Consider the following 10,471-nt stretch of genomic DNA (forward strand, 5'->3'; position numbering starts at 1 on the left):
CTGGGTTGAGCCCCAATGGTTCCCAAACATACTGGGCTGAGCCCCGGTCCCTCCACTATGATCAGACGGTTCCCAAACCCACTGGGCTGAGCACCGATCCCTCCAATATGATCAGATGGTTCCCAAACCCACAGTGAGTTGAGACCCAAGCCCTCCACTATGATCAGACGGTTCCCAAACCCAGTGGGTTGAGGCCCAATCCCTCCAATGTGATCAGACGGTACCCAAAACCACTGGGTTGAGCCGCAATCCCTCCACTATTATCAGACGGTTCCCAAACATCCTGGGCTGAGCCCCCATCCCTCCACTATGATCAGACGGTTCCCAAAACCACCGGGTTGAGCCCCAATCCCTCCAATATGATCAGACGGTTCCCAAACCCACTGGGCTGAGCCCCGATCCCTCCACTATGATCAGACGGTTCCCAAAACCACCGGGTTGAGCCCCAATCCCTCCACTATGATCCGACGGTTCCCAAACCCACTGGGCTGAGCCCCAATCCCTCCAATATGATCAGACGGTTCGCCAACCCAGTGGGCTGAGCCCCGATCCCTCCACTATTATCAGATGGTTCCCAAACCCACTGGGCTGAGCTCCGATCCCTCCAATATGATCAGATGGTTCACAAACACACTGGGTTGAGCCCCGATCCCTCCACTATGATCAGATGGTTCCCAAACACCCTGGGCTGAGCCCCAATCCCTCCAATATGATCAGACGGTTCCCAAACCCACTGGAGGTTGAGCCCCAATCCCTCCAATATGATCAGACGGTTCCCAAACCCACTGGGTTGAAACCCAATCCCTCCGCTATGATCAGACGGTTCACAAACCCACTGGGCTGAGCCCCGATCTCTCCAATATGATCAGATGGTTCCCAAACCCACTGGGTTGAGCCCCGAGCCCTCCACTATGATCAGACGGTTCCCAAACCCACTGGGTTGAGCCCCAATCCCTCCAATATGATCAGATGGTTCCCAAACCCACTGGGTTGATCCCCGGTCCCTCCACTATGATCAGACGGTTCCCAAACATACTGGCTGAGCCCCGATCCCTCCATTATGATCAGATGGTTCCCAAACCCACTGGGTTGAGCCCCGATCCCTCCACTATGATCAGATGGTTCCCAAACATACTGGGCAGAGCCCCGGTCCCTCCACTATGATCAGACGGTACCCAAACACACTGGGCTGAGCCCTGATCCTTCCACTATGATCAGACAGTTCCCAAACACACTGGGCTGAGCCCCAATCCCTCCACTATGATCAGACGGTTCGCCAACCAAGTGGGCTGAGCCCCGATCCTTTCACTATGATCAGATGGTTCCCAACCCACTGAGCTGAGCCCCAATCCCTCCAATATGATCAGACGGTTCCCAAACCCACTGGGTTGAGCCCCAATCCCTCCAATATGATCAGACGGTTCCCAAACCCACTGGGCTGAGCCTTTGTCCCTCCGATATGATCAGATGGTTCCCAAACCCACTGGGCTGAGCCACGGTCCCTCCAATTTGATCAGACGGTACCCAAACCCACTGGGCTGAGCCCCGATCCTTCCACTATGATCAGATGGTTCCCAAACACACTGGGCTGAGCCCCAATCCCTCCAATATGATCAGACGGTTCGCCAACCCAGTGGGCTGAGCCCCGATCCCTCCACTATGATCAGATGGTTCCCAAACCCACTGGGCTGAGCTCCGATCCCTCCAATATGATCAGATGGTTCACAAATACACTGGGTTGAGCCCCAATCCCTCCAATATGATCAGACGGTTCCCAAACCCACTGGGTTGAACCCCAATCCGCTATGATCAGACGGTTCCCAAACCCACTGGGCTGAGCCCCGAGCCCTCCACTATGATCAGACGATTCCCAATCCCACTGGGTTGAGCCCCAATCCCTCCAATATGATCAGAAGGTTCCCAAAACCCACTGGGCTGAGCCCCGAGCCCTCCACTATGATCAGACGGTTCCCAAACCCACTGGGTTGAGCCCCAATCCCTCCAATATGATCAGACGGTTCCCAAACCCACTGGGTTGAACCCCAATCCGCTATGATCAGACGGTTCCCAAACCCACTGGGCTGAGCCCCGAGCCCTCCACTATGATCAGACGATTCCCAATCCCACTGGGTTGAGCCCCAATCCCTCCAATATGATCAGAAGGTTCCCAAAACCCACTGGGCTGAGCCCCGAGCCCTCCACTATGATCAGACGGTTCCCAAACCCACTGGGTTGAGCCCCAATCCCTCCAATATGATCAGACGGTTCCCAAACCCACTGGGTTGAACCCCAATCCGCTATGATCAGACGGTTCCCAAACCCACTGGGCTGAGCCCCGAGCCCTCCACTATGATCAGACGATTCCCAATCCCACTGGGTTGAGCCCCAATCCCTCCAATATGATCAGAAGGTTCCCAAAACCCACTGGGCTGAGCCCCGAGCCCTCCACTATGATCAGACGGTTCCCAAACCCACAGGGTTGAGCCCCAATCCCTCCAATATGATCAGAAGGTTCCCAAAACCCACTGGGCTGAGCCCCGAGCCCTCCACTATGATCAGACGATTCCCAATCCCATTGGGTTGAGCCCCAATCCCTCCAATATGATCAGACGGTTCCCAAACCCACTGGGCTGAGCCCCGGTCCCTTCGATATGATCAGATGGTTCCCAAAACCACTGGGCTGAGCCCCGAGCCCTCCACTATGATCAGACGGTTCCCAAACCCACTGGGTTGAGCCCCAATCCCTCCGATATGATCAGAAGGTTCCCAAAACCCACTGGGCTGAGCCCCGATCCCTCCACTATGATCCGACGGTTCCCAAACCCACTGGGCTGAGCACCAATCCCCCCAATATGATCAGACGGTTCCCAAACACACTGGGCTGAGACCCGAGCCCTCCACTATGATCAGACGGTTCCCAAACCCACTGGGTTGAGCCCCAATGGTTCCCAAACATACTGGGCTGAGCCCCGGTCCCTCCACTATGATCAGACGGTTCCCAAACCCACTGGGCTGAGCACCGATCCCTCCAATATGATCAGATGGTTCCCAAACCCACAGTGAGTTGAGACCCAAGCCCTCCACTATGATCAGACGGTTCGCCAACCCAGTGGGTTGAGGCCCAATCCCTCCAATGTGATCAGACGGTACCCAAAACCACTGGGTTGAGCCGCAATCCCTCCACTATTATCAGACGGTTCCCAAACATCCTGGGCTGAGCCCCGATCCCTCCACTATGATCAGACGGTTCCCAAAACCACCGGGTTGAGCCCCAATCCCTCCAATATGATCAGACGGTTCCCAAACCCACTGGGCTGAGCCCCGATCCCTCCACTATGATCAGACGGTTCCCAAAACCACCGGGTTGAGCCCCAATCCCTCCACTATGATCCGACGGTTCCCAAACCCACTGGGCTGAGCCCCAATCCCTCCAATATGATCAGACGGTTCGCCAACCCAGTGGGCTGAGCCCCGATCCCTCCACTATTATCAGATGGTTCCCAAACCCACTGGGCTGAGCTCCGATCCCTCCAATATGATCAGATGGTTCACAAACACACTGGGTTGAGCCCCGATCCCTCCACTATGATCAGATGGTTCCCAAACACCCTGGGCTGAGCCCCAATCCCTCCAATATGATCAGACGGTTCCCAAACCCACTGGAGGTTGAGCCCCAATCCCTCCAATATGATCAGACGGTTCCCAAACCCACTGGGTTGAAACCCAATCCCTCCGCTATGATCAGACGGTTCACAAACCCACTGGGCTGAGCCCCGATCTCTCCAATATGATCAGATGGTTCCCAAACCCACTGGGTTGAGCCCCGAGCCCTCCACTATGATCAGACGGTTCCCAAACCCACTGGGTTGAGCCCCAATCCCTCCAATATGATCAGATGGTTCCCAAACCCACTGGGTTGATCCCCGGTCCCTCCACTATGATCAGACGGTTCCCAAACATACTGGCTGAGCCCCGATCCCTCCACTATGATCAGATGGTTCCCAAACCCACTGGGTTGAGCCCCGATCCCTCCACTATGATCAGATGGTTCCCAAACATACTGGGCAGAGCCCCGGTCCCTCCACTATGATCAGACGGTACCCAAACACACTGGGCTGAGCCCTGATCCTTCCACTATGATCAGACAGTTCCCAAACACACTGGGCTGAGCCCCAATCCCTCCACTATGATCAGACGGTTCGCCAACCAAGTGGGCTGAGCCCCGATCCTTTCACTATGATCAGATGGTTCCCAACCCACTGAGCTGAGCCCCAATCCCTCCAATATGATCAGACGGTTCCCAAACCCACTGGGTTGAGCCCCAATCCCTCCAATATGATCAGACGGTTCCCAAACCCACTGGGCTGAGCCTTTGTCCCTCCGATATGATCAGATGGTTCCCAAACCCACTGGGCTGAGCCACGGTCCCTCCAATTTGATCAGACGGTACCCAAACCCACTGGGCTGAGCCCCGATCCTTCCACTATGATCAGATGGTTCCCAAACACACTGGGCTGAGCCCCAATCCCTCCAATATGATCAGACGGTTCGCCAACCCAGTGGGCTGAGCCCCGATCCCTCCACTATGATCAGATGGTTCCCAAACCCACTGGGCTGAGCTCCGATCCCTCCAATATGATCAGATGGTTCACAAATACACTGGGTTGAGCCCCAATCCCTCCAATATGATCAGACGGTTCCCAAACCCACTGGGTTGAACCCCAATCCGCTATGATCAGACGGTTCCCAAACCCACTGGGCTGAGCCCCGAGCCCTCCACTATGATCAGACGATTCCCAATCCCACTGGGTTGAGCCCCAATCCCTCCAATATGATCAGAAGGTTCCCAAAACCCACTGGGCTGAGCCCCGAGCCCTCCACTATGATCAGACGGTTCCCAAACCCACTGGGTTGAGCCCCAATCCCTCCAATATGATCAGACGGTTCCCAAACCCACTGGGTTGAACCCCAATCCGCTATGATCAGACGGTTCCCAAACCCACTGGGCTGAGCCCCGAGCCCTCCACTATGATCAGACGATTCCCAATCCCACTGGGTTGAGCCCCAATCCCTCCAATATGATCAGAAGGTTCCCAAAACCCACTGGGCTGAGCCCCGAGCCCTCCACTATGATCAGACGGTTCCCAAACCCACTGGGTTGAGCCCCAATCCCTCCAATATGATCAGAAGGTTCCCAAAACCCACTGGGCTGAGCCCCGAGCCCTCCACTATGATCAGACGATTCCCAATCCCACTGGGTTGAGCCCCAATCCCTCCAATATGATCAGACGGTTCCCAAACCCACTGGGCTGAACCCCGGTCCCTTCGATATGATCAGATGGTTCCCAAAACCACTGGGCTGAGCCCCGAGCCCTCCACTATGATCAGACGGTTCCCAAACCCACTGGGTTGAGCCCCAATCCCTCCAATATGATCAGAAGGTTCCCAAAACCCACTGGGCTGAGCCCCGATCCCTCCACTATGATCCGACGGTTCCCAAACCCACTGGGCTGAGCACCAATCCCCCCAATATGATCAGACGGTTCCCAAACACACTGGGCTGAGACCCGAGCCCTCCACTGTGATCAGACGGTTCCCAAACCCACTGGGTTGAGCCCCAATGGTTCCCAAACATACTGGGCTGAGCCCCGGTCCCTCCACTATGATCAGACGGTTCCCAAACCCACTGGGCTGAGCACCGATCCCTCCAATATGATCAGATGGTTCCCAAACCCACAGTGAGTTGAGACCCAAGCCCTCCACTATGATCAGACGGTTCCCAAACCCAGTGGGTTGAGGCCCAATCCCTCCAATGTGATCAGACGGTACCCAAAACCACTGGGTTGAGCCGCAATCCCTCCACTATTATCAGACGGTTCCCAAACATCCTGGGCTGAGCCCCGATCCCTCCACTATGATCAGACGGTTCCCAAAACCACCGGGTTGAGCCCCAATCCCTCCAATATGATCAGACGGTTCCCAAACCCACTGGGCTGAGCCCCGATCCCTCCACTATGATCAGACGGTTCCCAAAACCACCGGGTTGAGCCCCAATCCCTCCACTATGATCCGACGGTTCCCAAACCCACTGGGCTGAGCACCAATCCCCCCAATATGATCAGACGGTTCCCAAACACACTGGGCTGAGACCCGAGCCCTCCACTATGATCAGACGGTTCCCAAACCCACTGGGTTGAGCCCCAATGGTTCCCAAACATACTGGGCTGAGCCCCGGTCCCTCCACTATGATCAGACTGTTCCCAAACCCACTGGGCTGAGCACCGATCCCTCCAATATGATCAGATGGTTCCCAAACCCACAGTGAGTTGAGACCCAAGCCCTCCACTATGATCAGACGGTTCCCAAACCCAGTGGGTTGAGGCCCAATCCCTCCAATATGATCAGACGGTTCCCAAAACCACCGGGTTGAGCCCCAATCCCTCCAATATGATCAGACGGTTCCCAAACCCACTGGGCTGAGCCCCGGTCCCTCCGATATGATCAGACGGTTCCCAAACCCACTGGGCTGAGCCCCGAGCCCTCCACTATGATCAGACGATTCCCAATCCCACTGGGTTGAGCCCCATCCCTCCAATATGATCAGACGGTTCCCAAACCCACTGGGCTGAGCCCCGGTCCCTCCGATATGATCAGATGGTTCCCAAAACCACTGGGCTGAGCCCCGAGCCCTCCACTATGATCAGACGGTTCCCAAACCCACTGGGTTGAGCCCCAATCCCTCCAATATGATCAGAAGGTTCCCAAAACCCACTGGGCTGAGCCCCGATCCCTCCACTATGATCCGACGGTTCCCAAACCCACTGGGCTGAGACCCAATCCCCCCAATATGATCAGACGGTTCCCAAACACACTGGGCTGAGACCCGAGCCCTCCACTATGATCAGACGGTTCCCAAACCCACTGTGTTGAGCCCCAATGGTTCCCAAACATACTGGGCTGAGCCCCGGTCCCTCCACTATGATCAGACGGTTCCCAAACCCACTGGGCTGAGCACCGATCCCTCCAATATGATCAGATGGTTCCCAAACCCACAGTGAGTTGAGACCCAAGCCCTCCACTATGATCAGACGGTTCCCAAACCCAGTGGGTTGAGCCCCAATCCCTCCAATATGATCAGACGGTACCCAAAACCACTGGGTTGAGCCGCAATCCCTCCACTATTATCAGACGGTTCCCAAACATCCTGGGCTGAGCCCCGATCCTTCCACTATGATCAGACGGTTCCCAAAACCACCGGGTTGAGGCCCAATCCCTCCAATATGATCAGACGGTTCCCAAACCCACTGGGCTGAGCCCCGATCCCTCCACTATGATCCGAAGGTTCCCAAACTCACTGGGCTGAGCCCCAATCCCCCCAATATGATCAGAAGGTTCCCAAACGCACTGGACTGAGACCCGAGCCCTCCACTATGATCAGACGGTTCCCAAACCCACTGGGTTGAGCCCCAATCCCTCCAATATAATCAGACGGTTCCCAAACCCACTCGGCTGAGTCCCGGTCCCTCCAATATGATCAGATGGGTCCCAAACCCACTGGGTTGATCCCCGGTCCCTCCACTGTGATCAGACGGTTCCCAAACCCACTGGGCTGAGCACCTATCCCTCCAATATGATCAGATGGTTCCCAAACCCACAGTGAGTTGAGACCCAAGCCCTCCACTATGATCAGACGGTTCCCAAACCCAGTGGGTTGAGCCCCAATCCCTCCAATATGATCAGACGGTACCCAAAACCACCAGGTTGAGCCCCAATCCCTTCAATACGATCAGACGGTTCCCAAACCCACTGGGCTGAGCCCCGATCCCTCCACTATGATCCGAAGGTTCCCAAACCCACTGGGCTGAGCCCCAATCCCCCCAATATGATCAGACGGTTCCCAAACACACTGGGCTGAGACCCGAGCCCTCCACTATGATCAGACGGTTCCTAAACCCACTGGGTTGAGCCCCAATGGTTCCCAAACATACTGGGCTGAGCCCCAATCCCTCCAATATCATCAGACGGTTCCCAAACCCACTGGGCTGAGCCCCGGTCCCTCCGATATGATCAGATGGTTCCCAAACCCACTGGGCTGAGCCCCGAGCCCTCCACTATGATCAGACGATTCCCAATCCCACTGGGTTGAGCCCCAATCCCTCCAATATGATCAGACGGTTCCCAAACCCACTGGGTTGAACCCCAATCCGCTATGATCAGACGGTTCCCAAACCCACCGGGCTGAGCCCCGAGCCCTCCACTATGATCAGACGATTCCCAATCCCACTGGGTTGAGCCCCAATCCCTCCAATATGATCAGAAGGTTCCCAAAACCCACTGGGCTGAGCCCCGAGCCCTCCACTATGATCAGACGGTTCCCAAACCCACTGGGTTGAGCCCCAATCCCTCCAATATGATCAGACGGTTCCCAAACCCACTGGGTTGAACCCCAATCCGCTATGATCAGACGGTTCCCAAACCCACTGGGCTGAGCCCCGAGCCCTCCACTATGATCAGACGATTCCCAATCCCACTGGGTTGAGCCCCAATCCCTCCAATATGATCAGAAGGTTCCCAAAACCCACTGGGCTGAGCCCCGAGCCCTCCACTATGATCAGACGGTTCCCAAACCCACTGGGTTGAGCCCCAATCCCTCCAATATGATCAGAAGGTTCCCAAAACCCACTGGGCTGAGCCCCGAGCCCTCCACTATGATCAGACGATTCCCAATCCCACTGGGTTGAGCCCCAATCCCTCCAATATGATCAGACGGTTCCCAAACCCACTGGGCTGAGCCCCGGTCCCTTCGATATGATCAGATGGTTCCCAAAACCACTGGGCTGAGCCCCGAGCCCTCCACTATGATCAGACGGTTCCCAAACCCACTGGGTTGAGCCCCAATCCCTCCAATATGATCAGAAGGTTCCCAAAACCCACTGGGCTGAGCCCCGATCCCTCCACTATGATCCGACGGTTCCCAAACCCACTGGGCTGAGCACCAATCCCCCCAATATGATCAGACGGTTCCCAAACACACTGGGCTGAGACCCGAGCCCTCCACTATGATCAGACGGTTCCCAAACCCACTGGGTTGAGCCCCAATGGTTCCCAAACATACTGGGCTGAGCCCCGGTCCCTCCACTATGATCAGACGGTTCCCAAACCCACTGGGCTGAGCACCGATCCCTCCAATATGATCAGATGGTTCCCAAACCCACAGTGAGTTGAGACCCAAGCCCTCCACTATGATCAGACGGTTCCCAAACCCAGTGGGTTGAGGCCCAATCCCTCCAATGTGATCAGACGGTACCCAAAACCACTGGGTTGAGCCGCAATCCCTCCACTATTATCAGACGGTTCCCAAACATCCTGGGCTGAGCCCCGATCCCTCCACTATGATCAGACGGTTCCCAAAACCACCGGGTTGAGCCCCAATCCCTCCAATATGATCAGACGGTTCCCAAACCCACTGGGCTGAGCCCCGATCCCTCCACTATGATCAGACGGTTCCCAAAACCACCGGGTTGAGCCCCAATCCCTCCACTATGATCCGACGGTTCCCAAACCCACTGGGCTGAGCACCAATCCCCCCAATATGATCAGACGGTTCCCAAACACACTGGGCTGAGACCCGAGCCCTCCACTATGATCAGACGGTTCCCAAACCCACTGGGTTGAGCCCCAATGGTTCCCAAACATACTGGGCTGAGCCCCGGTCCCTCCACTATGATCAGACTGTTCCCAAACCCACTGGGCTGAGCACCGATCCCTCCAATATGATCAGATGGTTCCCAAACCCACAGTGAGTTGAGACCCAAGCCCTCCACTATGATCAGACGGTTCCCAAACCCAGTGGGTTGAGGCCCAATCCCTCCAATATGATCAGACGGTTCCCAAAACCACCGGGTTGAGCCCCAATCCCTCCAATATGATCAGACGGTTCCCAAACCCACTGGGCTGAGCCCCGGTCCCTCCGATATGATCAGACGGTTCCCAAACCCACTGGGCTGAGCCCCGAGCCCTCCACTATGATCAGACGATTCCCAATCCCACTGGGTTGAGCCCCAATCCCTCCAATATGATCAGACGGTTCCCAAACCCACTGGGCTGAGCCCCGGTCCCTCCGATATGATCAGATGGTTCCCAAAACCACTGGGCTGAGCCCCGAGCCCTCCACTATGATCAGACGGTTCCCAAACCCACTGGGTTGAGCCCCAATCCCTCCAATATGATCAGAAGGTTCCCAAAACCCACTGGGCTGAGCCCCGATCCCTCCACTATGATCCGACGGTTCCCAAACCCACTGGGCTGAGACCCAATCCCCCCAATATGATCAGACGGTTCCCAAACACACTGGGCTGAGACCCGAGCCCTCCACTATGATCAGACGGTTCCCAAACCCACTGTGTTGAGCCCCAATGGTTCCCAAACATACTGGGCTGAGCCCCGGTCCCTCCACTATGATCAGACGGTT

This window comes from Oncorhynchus mykiss, unplaced genomic scaffold (genome assembly GCF_013265735.2).
Source record: "Oncorhynchus mykiss isolate Arlee unplaced genomic scaffold, USDA_OmykA_1.1 un_scaffold_225, whole genome shotgun sequence".
NCBI lineage: Eukaryota > Metazoa > Chordata > Actinopteri > Salmoniformes > Salmonidae > Oncorhynchus > Oncorhynchus mykiss.